Source organism: Lipotes vexillifer, unplaced genomic scaffold, assembly GCF_000442215.2.
Source record: "Lipotes vexillifer unplaced genomic scaffold, Lipotes_vexillifer_v1.1 scaffold611, whole genome shotgun sequence".
Lineage (NCBI taxonomy): Eukaryota > Metazoa > Chordata > Mammalia > Artiodactyla > Lipotidae > Lipotes > Lipotes vexillifer.
The window spans coordinates 1,818,440-1,832,999 of record NW_006785619.1 but is presented as its reverse complement, the minus strand read 5'-3'; positions in this window follow the sequence as shown (position 1 = coordinate 1,832,999).

Here is a 14,560-nt window from a genome sequence, read left to right as displayed (position 1 = left end):
GGATGGGGGGGCGGGGATGGGAGGGGGATGGGAGGGGGGAGGGATGGCGGTTCCCGGGGAGGGAGAGCCCGAGGCTGCCAGCTCCCTCTTGCAGCATAGTTAAAGCCTGAGATAGTTGTGTGCTCACAAGGAAGTGGGGTGGGGAAGCAGAGCCAGACTCCATTTGGTCTCCATCACTGCTCAGAAAGCAACTTGGGTCAAGGCTGCAGTCAGAGCTGGGTCTGTAGCGGAGAGCTGGCGGCGGGGAAATTTTCCGGGTGGCTAGACCTGCCCAAAAGAACAGGAGAAGGGTGGTCTCCACAGGGCAGGCAGGGATGGACTTTAAGGTTTGCAGGGATGATCCATTTTTATTTAAAAACTGACCGACCTGCATCTTTCCCAGAGGAAAGAAGTATTTTGGTTTTGTGTCTGTTTTAAAATGGTTAGAAAACGTAACCGTGTGAACCTGGACGATCACTTCCGCTCTGTTGAGTCTCATCTGCAATATCCGGACCAGGGAACTAAACCAGCAGGTGTTCTGTTAAGGTCCCTTTTAGTGCGAAGGTCAAGGATATTCAGACATTCCCAAGTTCTGCCCCAGACCCACTGAGTTAGAATCTCCGGGGGAAGGGGCCTGAGAACCTATATTTTATTTTATTTTATATTTTATATTTACTTGTTTTTTTTAATAGATGAGGATACTGAAGCACACTTTTTCTTTAGTCTTACTGAGATGTAATTAACATACAGCACTGTATAAGTTCAAGGTGTACAGCATAATGACTTGACATACATATATACAGCATATGACTTGACATACATATATATATACAGCATATGACTTGACATACATATATACATATATACTGATGGTAACTAAACAATAAGTTTAGTTACCATCCATCACCTTTTATTTGTTTTTTTTTTTTTTTGCGGTACGCGGGCCTCTCACTGTTGTGGCCTTTCCCGTTGGGGAGCACAGGCTCCGGACGCGCAGGCTTAGCAGCCATGGCTCACAGGCCCAGCCGCTCCGCGGCATGTGGAATCTTCCCAGACCGGGGCACAGACCCGTGTCCCCTGCATCGGCAGGCAGACTCTCAACCACTGCGCCACCAGGGAAGCCCCATCACCTTATATAATTACAAAAAAAATTTTTTTCCTTTTGCTGAAAACTTTTAGGATGTACTCTTTTAGCAACTTTCAAATATACCAATACAGTCTTTTTTTTTTTTTTTTTTTTACTGTAGTCATAATGTCATACATTACATCTCCAGGACTTATGTGTCTTTTTCTTGAGGAGGGGCTTCTTTTTTTTTTCGGCTGTGCCATGTGGCACGCGGGACCTTAGTTCCCCAACCAGGGATCGAACCCGCACCCCCTGCACTGAGATTGCGGATTCTTAACCACTGGACCACCAGGAAAGTCCCAGGACTTACGTGTCTTATAACTGGAAGTTTGTACCTTCACCCAATTCCCCCACCCCCACTCCCTTCCTCTGGCAAACCTCAAATCTGATCTCTTCTTTTATGTTTGCTTTGTTTGATTCCACACATGAGTGAGATCATACAGCATTTGTCTTTCTCTGACTTATTTCATTTGAAGCTGTGTTTTAATGGTACCCCAGATGAGTCTTACACCAGGAAAAATCAGGAATTGCTGTAGGGAATGGGACATCTCTAACCACCCCCAGCCCTGTTTTGGAGAAAGGAAGAGAGAAAGGAGATGGAAGCTGGGAGCGCTGGCATTAAGGACTCTGAGATGTCAGGAACTGAGTTCCTGAGTCCTTCTGCCCCCCTTGGTGTCCCCACCTGCCATCCAGCAGCCCTGGAGCTCTGAATTTCTCCCATGAACTTGCCCACATGCTGGGAGAGGCAGCAGGAGATCAGCACAGGGGTTGGGGGACACATTCCAGACCAGGGTTTACGTACTTGGGGTGGGGGTGGGGTCTGGCCCCACTCTGCTAAGATCAGTGGCTTTGTGGGGCCTTGAGCCAGGGCTTGACTTTTCAGAGCCCCAGTTTCTTCATCAGTAGAACGGGGACAATTAATAAGCTCATTGATTGTCAAATAGTCAATAAATATTACTGAGGTCTAACTGTCAGGGTCTGTCTTTAGGCTGCCGGCAGCATCCAGTGAGGTATCGATAGAAGTGCTTTGAGCAGAAGGAAGCTCTTTGTCAGCATTTCCCGAGTTTGCACCAAGGATGTGGGCTATTAATAGTGCTCCGTGAAAATAAAAAGGGTCTGTATTCAGTGGAGGAAGTGCTTGATTAAATCGAGTTAAACCGTCTTTGATTTAGGACCTTCTCGGAGTCTTTTATTGAATGTGCACTGACTTGTCAGGGCTGAGGCTGTGTGTGAGGGGGGCTGGAAAGGGTAGAATTCAGATCTTGGACTGGTTTGTTTGGTGATACCACTAATTAGTGGAGTATCTCTCTCGTGTGTGTGTGTGTGTGTGTGTGTGTGTGTGTGTGTGTGTGTGTGGTGAAATATACATACCACAGACTTATCCCCACCATCCATCTCTAGAACCTTTCCATCTGTTTTCAAATGGAAACTCTGTACCTATTAAACAGTAACTCCCCATTCCCTCTGCCCATGGCCCCTGGCTACGTTCTGTCTCTATGAATATGACTACTCTAGATACACCATATAGGGACTTCCCTGGTGGTGCAGTGGTTAAGAATCCGCCTGCCAATGCAGGGGACGAGGGTTTGATCCCTGGACCAGAAGGATCCCACATGCCGAGGAGCAACTAAGCCCGTGAGCCACAACTACTGAGCCTGCGAGCCACAGCTACTGAAGCCCATGCGCCTAGAGCCCGTGCTCCGCAACAAGAGAAGCCACCGCAATGAGAAGCCCGTGTACCACAACGAAGAACAACGCAGCCAAATAAATAAATAGATAGATAGATACACCATATAAGTGCAATCACACAGTATTTGTCCTTTTGTGACCGGCTTATTTCACTTAACATATTCACTTAGCATTCATCCGTGTCGTAGCAGGTGTCAGAACCTCTGTCCTTTTCAAATTGAATATTACCCCGTTGTATGTATAGACTGCATTTTGTTTATCCATTCATCTATCTGTGGACGCTGGGGTTATTTCCACCTTTTGTCCATTGTGAATGATGCTTCTGTGAACAGGGGTGTGCAAATATCCGTTTGAGTCCTTGCTTTCAGTTCTGTGGGGTAGATACCCAGATGTGGAATTGCCGGAGCATCTCTTGGACTAGTGTTTTGTGGAACACACTTTTGAAACATCGCTCTTTATAGCTCTGAGGGAGCACTGTTTAAGTGAGAACATTCCCGAATTTTCCAGGGATGTTCCTGCCGTGGCTGATGCAGTGGGAAAACATTCTGGGTTAGGAGTTCGAACTCACATTTCTCCCTGATGCGGACCTCTGTGGACCTTAGATTCTGCAGTGGTTAATTGAGTATGATGAACTGGACGATCTCTTGAAATCTCAGATTCTCTGACCTAACTTGGTCTCCCTCCCACGTGATCTGGCACCAGGATGGGGGGCGGGGGCAGGGCCCGGTCCGGAAAAGAGATGGTGTGCAGCTACGGACAATTAAATGTCTTTGTCCTTCAATCTCAACATTTTAATCTTTTTTAAACCTGTTTCCTTTGGTGGGGGAAAAGGATACTTACCTCTTTCCTCACCTTCTTGCTTCAGGGTCTCTATCTCGGAGCTGTCCTGCCTCTAGAGCTGGTGTCACAGCTGTGGCCTTCCTCTGCTCTTTCTCCTCAATCAACCAAGCTGCCTGTATTTCCTCTTCACTTTCCTATTGGAAGAGTGACTTTCACAAAAGAAAGAGTAGTCACAGAAATTGGTCTGTAGGCTACAAACGATGAACCTCAGAAGCTCCCCTGTCCCACGAGAGAGGAGCAATTTTCCACTTTCTTCTTCAAAAATAGAGTCTTCCCTCTCCCATTGGGAATCTCTGGCTGCTCCTTGAATTTTAAATATAATAGCCAGGTTTATACATTAAGCAACCTTTGCCTGGTTTGCTTAGCAACAGCTCAAACTTTTATAGCTCGTTCTAAAGGAACTTGCAGATTACATGATAATAACATCCATCTCACTGATCCAGAAGGGAAGAAATCTTAACCTTTCAGAATGATGAAAATCTAAAATTAAGCCACAAAGCAAAACAAAACCCTCCAAGCCTCTGGAATAACCTTCACAAAATCCCACACTAAAGACAAGAGCTTTATTTGTGAGAAAAGCCTTTAGACCTGGAAATTCTATTCACTCTTTTTTAGCAGATCCTTCTCAACAGCGAGTCAAGACCTGGGAGGGAACCGCTACAGACAGACGTGTTAGCAGCAGTGTTAAACCATCTGGTAGCTCGAGGACAAAGGAGACGGAAACCTAAAAAAAGCAGACATGGAACTGTGCTGTGACATTTTTGACAGATTCCAATCAAAATGACTAAGGTCAACAAGGTATTGATTTTTGTAAAGATAAGCTTCAGTTATCTGGAAAACTCATTTGTTTTTGAGGAATTTGGTGCCAGCAGAGCTGCATAATTCAAGTATCACTGTGTTTTGAACCAAAAAAAAACCTAGCAAGATGTTCAGAGATTTAAAATCTATCCATTGGATGAGTCACTAGTGGTGTGTACAGGGCTGGAGGATTGGGTGAGGTCTCGGCTAAGACCAAACTCCTAGATTTTTTGAAAGTTTGGTGGTTCTGTGTAGGAAAACCCAACACATTAAATGCACAAGCTGTCCTCTTGTTTAAGTAGAGGCTGGGATTTTGGCCTTGATTTAGAGGAAAACCTTTAATAGGCCTTTGATTCTGTAAAGGTAAAGTAGCCGTGTTACCCTGCTCTGGATGGGGTGGTTTGCTTCTCTGTATGATAATGTAAATGAGTGTCTTCCCGTGGGCGGAGCTGCATCACTGATGTTTCTAAGATTATTGTTTCTTCTGGAAAGATGTGTGGTGGGGTCTTGTCCAAGGCCAGGAGCAGTTATCAGAAGGTCCAGGAAAGCTGCCTGGAGCCTTATCTTCACTGCAGGCTGACTGAGTCCCCCGAAGGCAAGGCAGCTAGACGGGCACGGCCTGAGGCCACCTGGACGCTCCCACAGATATTCCCCCAGGCCAGGTTATTCTAGAACAACCATGCAACCTGAAGACCTTAGGAAATGTGCTGACTCCAGAGTATTGTGTCTGTTGCCCTTTTGGGGGCAAAGGGCAAGACCACATTTTTCTGGGTGTGGGTGAGGTTTCCCCTGCAAGGAATGGTTGTTCCCCTGATCAGTCATCCTGGGATCCAAAATAGGGACTTGGGGGCTTCCCTGGTGGCACAGTGGTTAAGAATCCGCCTGCCAATGCAGGGGACACGGGTTCGAGCCCTGGTCTGGGAAGATCCCGCATGCCACGGAGCAACTAAGCCTGTGCGCCACAACTACTGAGCCCATGCGCCACAGCTTGTGAAGCCCGCGCACCTAGAGCCTGTGCTCCGCAACAAGAGAAGCCACCACAATGAGAAGCCCGCGCCCCGCAATAAAGAGTAGCCCCCGCTCGTGGCAACTAGAGAAAGCCGGCGCGCAGCAACAAAGACCCCATGCGGGCAAAAATAAAGAAAGAAAATAAATTTATTTTTTTAAAAACAGGGACTTGGGAGGAACTTTAGACTCTCCTTGGGGAAAACTGCTCCTTGTGCATTGAGCTTTGAGGAAGGAAAAGCCTAGACCCTGGAAAGGAAGGGTTTATTCAGGATACTCCCATGGTGGGAGGGAAGTCGAATTCTGCGATGGACCACACATCAAGGGCAACTGAAAGACACCAGAAGGCGGCAGGTTGCCAGATAAAATGCTGGACGCCCGCTTAAATTTGCATTTCAGATAAACAACAAATACCATCTTCGCATAAGTACGTCTTGACTATTGCATGGTTCTTAATATTGCACAAGACATACTGACACTAAAACATTACTTGTTGTTTATCTGAAATTGAAAGTTAATTGGGGCGGCCTATATTTTTCTAAATCTGGCAACCCTAAGAAAGGAACCTCTGTGAAGACCCTCAATGCTATCTTTCTTGTTACCTCCAAGTTTCCAGTATTACATATGAAATAAGTCTGGCTCAACCTGGCTAGGGGCACTTGAGGAAGAGGTCTGTGCCGTGCTGTGCTGAGCCAGACGGGCTGGGAGAGCTCCTTATTGCCAGAAGAGTCAGGCTCTAGAGGGAGAGGGGGGAGGGGTCCTTGGGGAGAGAGGGGAGTAAGGGAGTTACCCAGGATCTCAGGGCTGATGGAGGTGAAAGTGGAGTCAGGACAGATGTGTAGGTCTTGTGGGTACTTCGTATGGAGTTCTAGAAAACTTGCAGAGGATCCTGGTAAAAGTGTGTGGTCAAGGAGGCTAGGGCCCTGGCTACTGTGATTGGGACAGCATGAATACATCAGCTGATGACATCTGGGATACTTGGGTTACAAATTCAACTCGAGGCATCAGGGTTGGAATCTGTGATGTTGTGATTCATAGTAAGGAATGTGTATTTGGTCTTTGATTCCATTTCTGGCACAGAGCTCCTAAAACCCTTAGCGTTGCCTGTGTCTTTTGATATGTTAATGAAAGACTCTTGGAAAACACCTAGAGCTGGGGCTGGTTGCTGGGAGAACCAGCCACGTGATTAGAGGGTTGGAACTTTCAGTCCCACCCCCCTGACCTACGGAGAAGGGCGGGGCTGGTGAATCCATCACCAGTGGCCAGTGATTGAATCGATCAAGCTTCTGTAATGAAGCCTCCATAAAAACACAAAAGGAGAGGCTTTGGGGAGCTTTGGGGTTGGTGAACAGGTGGAAGGTCTGGGAGAGTGGTTCCTGGAGAGGGCGCGGAAGCTCCCCACACACCTTCCCACACACCTTGCCCTCTACATCTCTTCCTTCCGTCTGGCTGTTCCTGAATTATAGCTGTCAACTGAAAAAAAAACGTACAACCTAAGCTGAGGATTATGTTTTATTCGGTGGACTTTCTGAGGACTTAAGTCCGGGAGGCAGCCTCTGAGTTAGCTGTGAGGGACTGCTCCGAAGAGGTAAGGGGAGAGCCAGGATACATAGGAGTTTTTGCAACAAAAACCCAAGTAGTTGGAACATCAAAAGATTACTGTTAACGAAAGAAAAGCAGACATCAAGTTAACGCATTTAGCACCGTTCTATGTATGGGAAGATGCAGGAGTCTGGGCTCCTTGAAATCATTCCTTTGATATGCACCTTAACTATCTAGGGTCAGTATCCTGCTTTTCTCCTTCCTGAATCCCCTCAGGGTGCAGAGTTGGGCTGCTGCAGGGGCTGGTGACTTGATCGCCACATACTTTGTTTACTGTTTACTGATATGGCAGGTGACATTTCTCATCCACATACCTTTTATAATAAACTGATAATCTTGTAAGTAAAATGTTTCTGTTCTGTGAGCCGCTCTAGCAAGTTAATTGAACCCCAGGAGGAGGTCATTGGGACCTCCAATCTGTAGCTGGTGGATCCGAAGCACAGAGCTGGTAACCTGGGCTTTCGATTGGCATCTGAAGTTGTGAAGGAGGGGGCGGTTTTGTGGGACTGAGCCCTTAACCTGTGGAATTAGACGCTGTCTCCATGTAGATAGTGTCAGAATTGAGTAGATTTGTAGGGCACCCAGCTGGTGTCGGAGAACTGCTTGTTGGTGTGGGGAGCCCCTCCCGCCCTGCAAACACACCCACGTTGGAACTGGGTACAGAACCCTTATAGGAACATTTCTATGCAAGGGTGTCCTTTAACATCCCAAGTGATTATACACTTGGTATTAACATGCAACTTTTCCTGTTGTCTGTGTTTCAGCTGAGGCCCCCGCGATGAGAACATAGGATGTTAGGTGCCCACATATTCTCAGGAAAAGCCCCAGATCATCTATGCAGAACTCAGTAAAGTGATGCCCCCAAACTGATCAGGGCCTCAGAGCATCAGCCACTAGAGGCTGTGCAGGGCGAGCTGAAGTGTCCACAAGGAGACTGGAAAGGGAAGGTTTCCCCAAAATCATGGGGTACAAAGGTGAGGAGGCGGTGCCCTTCCCTTTCCCAAGCCAGAGTGCCTGGCCTGTGTCCCCCTGGGGTGGCCTCACACTGGAACCTGCCACACCTGGAAAATAAACGTGGAGCAGCTCAGGGCAGCTTCCCGGGAACGGGCTGCACTCGCGTTGTGTGTCAGGACACGGGTGAGTGGACTTTCCCACGGGCCCTGTGCACCTGTGGACAGTGGCCAGGCTTCAGTTCTGTGGAAGAGGAACTCGGTGATGAAGCTAAAAAGAATGATGCTGCATGAAAGCAGCCCAACCAGAAAAAAGAGTACATACTGTATGATGCCATTTATATAAAGTTCTAGAGAATGCAAATTTGCCTCTAGTGCCAGAAAGCAGATGAGTGTTGCTTGTGGGTGGGGGAGGGACAGGAGAGAGGAATCACTGAGGGCCTCAAGGAAACTTTTGGGAACCATGGAATGTTCATTATCTTGATTTCTGGTTCAATGGGCCTCTTCAAAAGACAAAACTTATCGGTAGTACACTTGAAGTATGTATAGTTTATTGTAGGCCAACTATATCTCAGTAAAGCCATATTCCATGTGAGTGGGTCTTCCGCCCCCAGCAGGAAGAGGTTGGATACAGAAACTGGTCCTAAGTGGTTGGCCCGGTAATATATTACCTGGGCCAGAAAGTGGTGCCGTGGGATATGACTCTGGGGAATTCATAAGCATTTGACCGCCTGCCACACCCAGAGGGCACTAAAGCGGAGTAAGCCTTCTCCTGTCTCTTATCCTCCCCATCCCATCCCCAACCCTAATTCTGCAAGAGCAGTCAGCTGAGTGGGGAAAGGGTGAAGGAGGAAAATCAGGCAGCCACCCATGACCCCCTTCCCCGTTGCAAATCCCCAAATGTGGGGCAGGAGAGAAGCTTTCCAGTGGTTGAGAGATTGGAGTTTTGATCTCAGTTTTAAAATCTCTAATGATGAAATCGTTTAATTCCTGAAAGACGATGGTGTGGAACAAAGCTATTTCCTGCTCTGCATACCAATGAGTCCAGCTCACTCGATAACCAGTTTATGTTTTATTGTCTATCGACCTAGTCTCTTCTACCTACTGGGGATCAAGTGATCTGCTGTTTATTCTTAATCACCTCCATGGGAAATGAAGAACAACAGAGCATACACGGGGATCTTGCCAGCTAAAGGAGTGTTGAAAGAAACAACAAGACATTTTCGGGCAAAGTGCACAATCTCAGGGTGCCTTGATTCCCTCATTTATGAAAGGAGGATGAGCTTAATAGTCAGCTTAGGCTAAGTTGTGCTGTAATGACAAACAGCTCCAAAGACTAAGTGGCCTGCACTAACAAAGATTTATTACTTGCTCATATCACATGTCTATCACAGGTTGGCTTTGGCTCTTCCCCCTGGGACCATACTGAAGGAGCAGCCCTTTTCTGAGACATGGCTGGTGTTAGGGCATCAGGAAAAGAGTGGTTGATGGTGGATCCATGCACTGGCTCTTAAGGCTTGTTTTTTTTTTTTTTTTTTTTTTTTTTTTTGGCTGCACTCGTGAGGCTTGTGGGATCTTAGTTCCCCGACCAGGGATTGAACACAGGCCCTCAGCAGTGAGAGCACAGAGTCCTAACCACTGGACCACCAGGAAATTCCCAAGGCTGGTTCTTAAAAATGGCATCTGTCACCTCTGTTTACATTTCCTTGGCTGAGCATGATATCAACAGGGTGGGGAGAGATAATTCTCCCATAAGGAAGGGCAGAGAATATTTGGGACAATAATACAGTCTACTGCAGTACCTACCTACCTATATAAACGGCTTAAAATAGTGCTTGATCAGGCCATGGAAGTGCTCTATAAGGACTGTTCTTAGTACTTTCTTTTCCTCTTGAATTTTTGGGGACTTTTGCTAAGGAGGCCAGTTGCTCGCAGACCCTGATTTAGGAAGAGTCCCTACATCAGCTGCCCAATTCAGCAAGAACTACCAGAACACCAGAGAGGAACCCTAACAAAGAGGTTGCTGGAACCCAGGCCCCAAAGCCTGATTTGGTGTCTGATTGAAACATTCTAAGAAAGAGGAATAAATAAAGCTGTGTTTTACTGGGCTATTTCTGAAAGTCTCTCCCGAAAGACAGGCGTCAGGGTATTGGGCGATCATTCCTTAGCTATTTCAGGAAGACTGGGACACTGCAATGTTATTCTCGTCTCCAAGCAGACTGCAGTAGCTCCGCTTCTGTCAAGTGCTGAGACCACGGAGGGAGCGAGGCCGGGCTCTGGGCCGGCCGGGCTGTTTCCTCTTAGTATTGGGATCAGTATTATCTGGGCTGGTCACTGGCCACCAGTTTTCCGTGTAGCACCATGGGGACCCAGACTATCCCAGCGGGAGACAGGAGGTCTTCCTGGTGCGTGTTGGATTTGGGGTTTTAGATTGGGCAGTCAGAGTCTGTGGCTGGAGGCTGTCATGGCATCGTAGGGAGGGGGATTTTTCACTGTTCTTGAGCCTCGAGGCCACTGCAGCCACTGGACAGGGGCCATTCTTGGGTCTCAAAGACTCTTCTCGGCCCCTCCGAGCCTTTCAAAGCCCTCTGGTCTAGAGCATGCAAGAGACCAAAACTCTGATTGTCGCAAGTGGGGCACTGAGGCAGAGGAGCTGCCGAAGAGGAATAGCAAGATTTGTGATCACCTTTCAGTTCTTATTAGGACAGATTTAACTTTATTCTCTTTCTTTTAATGGCTTAAAAGCCATTCCAGCATGCGCCCTACAGCTACTCTCTCCCTTATCGCTTTTCTCCTTATCAGTGCAATTCAAAATGACAGACATTTATAAGTTATTTTCTGACTAGTGAAACAGGCACTGCCCGAGGTCTTTGGATGGCACGGACAGTCCTGTACCCTAGTCCTGTTGTTCACGAGTGGCAGTAAGTTTACAAGGGTCTGTACCGCAGGGCCAAATGTGACAAGGCTTCAGAGAGCTCGGGAGTACTAGGCATCCCTGCCGTAGGCAGATGATGAGGGCTTCCTGCAAGAAGTGGCACTTGACCTGGGCTTTGAAGGGTGATGTTCCCCGAAAAGATTTATTCATGTTCTAACCCCCATACCTGTGAATGTGACCTTATTTGGAAATTGGGTCTTTGCAGGTGTGAGCAAGTTATGATTTGGGATCATACTGAATTAGGTTGGGTCCCCATCCAGTCACTGGTGTCCTCTTGGGAAATTTGGACACAGACACAGACGGGGAGGATGCTCTGTGACACCAGAGGCAGAGATTGGAGTGATGGGCTACAAGCCAAGGAATGCTGATGATTATTGCAGCTACCAGAAGCTAGAGAGAGGCAAGGAAGCATCCTCCCCTAGAGCCTTCAGAGGGAGCATGGCCCTACTGCCACCCTGATTGCAGACATATAGCCTCCAGAAGCATGAGAGAATAAATTTCTGTCGGTTTAAGCCACCCAGTTTGGAGTAATTTATTATGACAGCCCCAGGAAACCAATATAGATGGGTAGGACTTTGAAATGGAGGAAAGGACTGTGTGTAGACAGAGCCACTATGAGTGAATGTAACAACTTTGGAAAGCCTATGATGTCCTTGGGAAATAATCAGTAATTTGATATGGCTGGGGCAAAGGAGGTAGAGAAGAGGAAAGAGCCACATTTAGTGGGAAGTAATGGAAATACAGACTGGCGCCCTGAATACCTGGCTAAGGAGTTTGGCCTTTATCTTGTATGGGATGGGAAGCCATTAGCATTTTTTTTTTTTTTTAATTTTTAGCTGTGTTGGGTCTTCGTTGCCATGTGCGGGCCTTCTCTAGTTGTGGCGAGCGGGGACTACTCTTCGTTGCCGTGTATGGGCTTCTCAATGCAGTAGCTTCTCTTGTTGAGGAGCACGGGCTCTAGGCACGCAGGCTTCAGTAGTTGTGGCACACGGGCTTCAGTAGTTGTGGCTCACGGGCTTCAGTAGTTGTGGCTCACGGGCTTCAGTAGTTGTGGCTCGCGGGCTCTAGAGCTCAGGCTCAGTAGTTGTGGCGCACGGGCTTAGTTGCTCCACGGCATGTGGGATCTTCCCGGACCAGGGCTTGAACCCATGTCCCCTGCATTAGCAGACGGATTCTTAACCACTGCACTACCAGGGAAGATGCCATTAGCATTTTTGATCAGAGTCTGAACTGTGCTTGAGATAAATTACTTTCATTAATCAGGGGTGAGAAATTGCCTTCCCATTATGGCTTTGGGTTTCTTCTTGTCCTTCTCACTGGTTTGGGCCACAGTCATGTTAGGTGATGCTGGGCTTAGTGCCAAAGAATGGATGACTCAAAGGTAGGGACATGCAGAAAAGGCATTTGACAAAATTCAATGTCCATTTATGATAAAAACTCTCAACAAGGTGGGTAAAGAGGGAACATACCTCAACATAATTCAGTGCAATCCCTAGAAAAATTCCAGTGGTATTTTGCAAAGAAAAGAGCAAATAATCCTATATGGAAACACACACACACACACACACACACACACACACACACACACACAAAACCTGAACAGCCAAAGCAATCTTGAGAAAGTAGAACAAAGTTGGAGGCATCATGCTTCCTGATTTCAAACCACATTCAAAGTGATAGTAATTAAAACATATGGCATTGGCATACAAACAGATATATAGATCAATGGAACAGAATAGGGAGCCCAGAAATAAACCCAAACATATATGGTCAGTTAATTTATGACACAGGAGCTAAAAATATACAGTGGAGAAAGAATAGTGTCTTCAATAAATGGTGCTGGGAAAACTGGACATGCGAAAGAATGAAACTCCACCGCTATCTTATACCATACACAAAAATTAACTCAAAACTGGATTAAAGATTTGAAGGTAAGACCTGAAACCATAAAACTCCTAGAAGAAAACATAGGTGGTAATCTCTTGCACATAGATCTTGACAATTATTTTTTTAATCTGATACCAAAAGCAAAAGCAACAAAAGTAAAAATAAATAAGTGGGACTACATCATACTAAAAAGCTTCGGCACAGCAAAGGAAACAATCAACAAAATGAAAAGGCAACCTACTGAATGGGAGAAAAGATTTGTAAATCATATACTGATAAGGAACTAATATCCAAAATATGTAAATAACTCATACAACTCAATAGCAAAAAATAAACAAGCAAACAATTAAAAAATGGCAAGAAGATCTGAAGAGACATTTTTCCAAAGAAGTCATGCAGATGGCCAACAGGTACATGAAAAGATGCTCAACATCATTATTCATCAAGGAAATACAAATCAAACCACAATGAGATATCACCTCACACCTGTCAAAGTGGCAATTTTCAAAAAGACAAGAAATAATAAGTATTGACAAGGATGTGGAAAAAAGGGAACCCTTGTGCACTGTTGGTGGGAATGTAAATTGGTGCAGCCACTGTGGAAAACAGTATGGAGGTTCCTCAAAAAATTAAAAATAGAACTACTTATATGATCCAGCAATTCCACTTCTGGGTATTTATCAAGAGGAAATGAAAACACTAAGTCGAAAATGTATCTGCACCCCCCAGATACTTGCAGCATTGTTTACAATAGCCAAGATATGGAAACAACCTAAGTAAACAACTCAATGGGTGAATGGATAAAAAAAATTGTGGTGTGTATATATATAATGAAATATTATTCAGCCATAAAAAAGAAGAATGAAATCTTGCCATCTGACACAACATGGATGGACGTTGAGGGCATTGTGCTAAGTGAAATAAGACAGAGAAAGGCAAACACAGTATGATCGCTCTTACATGTGGAATCTAAAAACAAACAAATAAAACCCACAAACTCATAGTTACAGAGAACAGATTGGTAGTTTGGGGTGGAGGTGCCCAGAAGGATGGGGTGGGAAGAAAGGAAAAAAAGCAACGCTGGGGGTAGTTTGACTGATTTATCACTAAACTGTGCTTTCCGTAGTTGATGAGCGCACAATATTTGCTGAATGAAGTGAATGAATTGGCTAGTCAACTTTTGGTTTAGGAAACAACAACAGTCCAAAAAACAAAAAAACCCTCTGTTATATACTTTATATTAAATATGGGGAGTGGGATTGAATGCTACAAAAATAACCTAAAAAAAACCTATTTAAAAAAAACCCATAAGAACAGGGTCTAATTTGCGTTTGCATCCTTAGCGCATAGACTAGGTAATACGTGTTATTCAGGACTTTAGCTGTAAGTAATAGAAAACATTTTGCTTAAGCAACCAGGGAATTCATTGGCTCACAAAATGGGGAAAAAATGAGAAGGTGTATTAGTTTCCTACGGCTGCTATGATATTGTGATTTATAATACGAAGTATATATTTGGTGTCCATCCCAGTTCCTGGCCCAGAGCTCCTAAAACCCTTGGAATTTCCTAAGTGATGAGAGCTATAAAAGTTGTCTTGTGGGCTTCCCTGGTGGCGCAGTGGTTGACAGTCCGCCTGCTGATGCAGGGGACGTGAGTTCGTGCCCCGGTCCGGGAGGATCCCACGTGCCGCAGAGCGGCTGGGCCCGTGAGCCATGGCCGCTGAGCCTGCGCGTCTGGAGCCTGTGCTCC